The sequence below is a fragment of the Malus domestica genome, chromosome 08 (genome assembly GCF_042453785.1).
Source record: "Malus domestica chromosome 08, GDT2T_hap1".
Classification (NCBI taxonomy): domain Eukaryota; kingdom Viridiplantae; phylum Streptophyta; class Magnoliopsida; order Rosales; family Rosaceae; genus Malus; species Malus domestica.
In genome coordinates, this window is record NC_091668.1 from 17,283,820 (window position 1) to 17,287,648 (window position 3,829).

The 3,829-nt window shown below is 39.5% G+C and overlaps 1 non-coding gene across 1 annotated transcript; it reads right to left on the reverse strand.

Annotated features, from left to right (window-relative positions):
* Positions 1-757: 757 nt before the first annotated feature.
* On the reverse strand, positions 758-868 carry LOC139198490 (small nucleolar RNA R71). Its single transcript, XR_011584018.1, has one exon. It is a non-coding gene; the product is annotated as a small nucleolar RNA R71 (small nucleolar RNA).
* Between the last annotated feature and the right edge of the window lie 2,961 nt (positions 869-3,829).

Consider the following 3,829-nt stretch of genomic DNA (forward strand, 5'->3'; position numbering starts at 1 on the left):
TGTGGATTCGACACCCTTACTTATGCTATTATACTCAATATGTTTTAGCATTAGGAAGGTTTAAAACATATCATCAACAAAAATGGCGCCGTTGCCGGGGACTGATTTCAGTCCCTTGTAATTGCTTGTTTAGTTATGAACCCTTGTTATGTTTATTTTAAGTAGAGTGCTAATTTATATTCAAACTTGTTTGTTTTGTTTTCAGGAAGTTTATGTCAAATAGACTTGTTGAGTTAGGCCAAAGAATTGAACGGTTAAAGAGCAATACTTTTGACAACTTTGTGCCAACAAATTCACCCAATTTCCGTGAAGAAGAGGAAGGGAATTCGCCTAGTTCAACAAGTGAAGGATCTAAGCACATTAATTGGGAAAGAGAAGAAGAGATGGCGGACAACCAAGATGAACTTCGAGCTTTGGAGGACTTTGCTCAACCAATCATACCAAATTCTCCTTCATGCATCTTGCTGCCCACCGAAGCTAGAAACTATGATCTTAAATCTTCACATTTTCATATGCTTCCCTCGTTTTATGGCTTACCTAATGAAGATCCTTTAGCTCATGTGAAAGAATTCTATAATGTTGTGAGTGGTTTACCTTTGCAGGGAGTAAGTGAAGCAAATTTGAGGATGAGAGTATTCCCTTACACATTGAAAGATAGGGCCAAGAGTTGGTTGATGACTCTAGCACCGGGTTCCCTCATCACTTGGGATGCCGTGGCTAAGAAGTTCTTGGAGAAGTTCTTCTCCACTCAAAAGACAGCCACATTAAGGGGACAAATCTTCAATTTCAAACAAGATGATGGAGAACCTTTCAATGAGTGTTGGGAGCGTTTTAAAGGCCTTTTGTTGCAATGTCCACACCATGGGTTACCTTTTCATTTACAAATGCAAATTTTCTATGATGGACTAACCCAAACATGTCAATCAACTGTTGATAATGCAGCAGGTGGAGCTTTGAAGAAAAAGAATGCTCAAGAGTCATATAACATTTATGAGATGTTGGGGTCTAATGCTCAACACAAAGATCTAAGGGGTAAGAAAGTTGGAGTGTATGAAACAAATTCTAATCATGAACTTTCCTTGCAGGTAGCTAACCTAGAGAAGAAGCTTGAAGCCGTGCTCAACATGGTGCCAAAAGCAAATGAGGTGTGTGCCATTTGCAACATACCAAACCACCTTACTCATCAATGTCCATCTAAAGAAGCCTACCCCGAATTTGTCCAAGAACAAGTGAACCTCATGAATTCTTACAATCAAAGGCCAAGGAATGATGTGTATTCAAACACATATAACCCAAGTTGGAGAGATCATCCCAATCTTTCATGGAGGAACAACAATCAAAATCAAAATCAATTCCAAAACTTCCAACCAAAACCGGCCACTACACTTGAGGATACGGTTAAGTTGTTAGCTCAAAACACCTTGCAATTCCAACAAGCTACCAATAGCACTTTCCAACAACATTCGGCTGCCCTAACCAAAATGGAGACACAATTGGGACAGATTGCGGATGCCTTGAACCAAAGAGAAATTGGAAAGTTTCCAAGCCAACCCGTGATGCTTCAAAGGAACCAAGAGCAAGCCAAAGCAATCACTACACTTAGAAGTGGTAAGGTTATCAATAATAGAGTTGGTAATGAAGTTACTAATGAATTTGATCATGTGAATGCAGGGGTTACTCAAGGAGAAAATGAGAAACCAAATGAGGAACCAAGCCCTGCCAATTCCTCATTTGAAGCACCAAATCTTCACAAGGCCGAGAAGCCTTATACTCCACCAATACCATTCCCTGGAAGACTTGCCAAAAGCAAGCAGGATAAGTCATTTAAGGACATTTTTGATATTCTAAGTAAAGTGAATGTTAACTTACCTTTGCTTGATGTCATTAGGAACATGCCAGCTTATGGGAAATTCTTCAAAGAGTTAAACAACTACAAAAGGAAGTATGGACCACATGAGAAGGTAGTGGTGTCTGAGAATGTAAGTGCAGTGTTGCAAAGAAAACTTCCACCAAAGCTCAAAGATCCAGGGAGTTTCTCTATCAACATTACTATAGGAGAAAATAAAGTTGAAAAAGCAATGCTTGATTTGGGTGCTAGCATCAATTTAATGCCTTATTCGGTGTACCTTCAACTAGGTTTGGGGGAATTGAAAGCCACCACCATTTCATTACAACTTGCAGACAGATCCGTGAAGTATCCAAGAGGTATAGTAGAGGATATTCTAGTTCAAATTGATAAACTAATCTTGCCTGCGGATTTTGTAGTGTTGGACATGGAAGAAGCTCCTATACATGATAGAGAGTTGCCTATTTTGCTTGGAAGACCATTCATGGCCACGGCCAAGACTATCATTGATGTGCAAAACGGACTCCTCACTATGACAGTGCTAGGAGAGACCGTGCAATTTAAAGTGTTTGAGTCTCTTTCTCATCCTTCTTCATCTCTTGAGTGCTATGCCATTGATGTGCTTGATTCACTTGTTTTCTCTAAGTTCTTGCAGGCACAATCTAGTGAACCATTACAAACTGTTTTGACTCAATCTCAAGATGAGTTTGATGAAGAAGATGCACTCATGAAAGTAGTAGCTGCCTTGGAAGCATTGGCACCGTATCCTTTAAATGTTTCACCTCTTGTAGAGCATTTAGAACCATCTAGGTCACATTTAATTCCTTCCATTGTTAAGGCACCAAAACTTGAACTTAAACCACTTCCACCACATCTTAAATATGCATATCTAGCTGAATTTGAAACTCTTCCAGTTATCATAGCTTCTGACCTAAATCCAAATGAAGAAGATAAGCTAATGAGAGTGTTAAAAGAGTCTAAATCAGCTATTGGATGGTCTATTGCAGATATCAAGGGAATAAGCCCTACCATGTGCATGCATAGGATTCTTTTGGAGGATGGATCAAAGACAACCCGTGAACCACAAAGAAGACTCAATCCACACATGAAGGAAGTGGTGGTACCCAAGAAGGTGGGAATCACAGTGATGACAAATGAAAACAAAGAGCTTGTGCCCACAAAGCCCACAGCCAGTTGGCGTGTTTGCACTGATTACAGGAAGTTGAATTCTAGCACTAGAAAAGATTACTTTCCTATGCCTTTCATAGATCAAATGCTTGAGAGATTGGCAGGTTACTCACATTATTGTTTTCTGGATGGTTACTCAGGTTACAATCAAATTGCAATTGCTCCAGAGGATCAAGAGAAAACTACCTTTACTTGCCCCTTTGGCACATTTGCATATAGGAGAATGCCATTTGGACTTTGCAATGCTCCAGCAACTTTCCAAAGATGTATGTTGGCCATCTTTTCTGACATGGTAGAAAGATTCATTGAGGTATTTATGGATGACTTTTCAGTGTTTGGTTCTTCTTTTGATGAATGTCTTAACCATCTCTCTTTAGTACTTCAAAGATGTCAGGAAACAAATTTGGTTCTCAATTGGGAAAAATGCCAATTCATGGTGAAACAAGGAATTGTGTTGGGACATGTAATCTCTAGCAAAGGAATGGAGGTGGACAAAGCCAAAATTGACATAATCACCAAGATGGCACCTCCCACAACCGTGAAGGGAGTGAGAAGTTTTTTGGGACATGCGGGTTTTTATCGACGTTTCATTAAGAACTTTTCAATGATCACTCGTCCATTATGCAATCTATTAGCTAAAGATGTTGCATTTCATTTTGATACAGCTTGTATGGATGCATTCAAAACTTTGAAACAGGAATTAACCTCGGCCCCAATTATTATGGCACCAGATTGGTCTTTACCTTTTGAATTAATGTGTGATGCCTCTGACTATGCTATTGGTGCAGTTTTAGG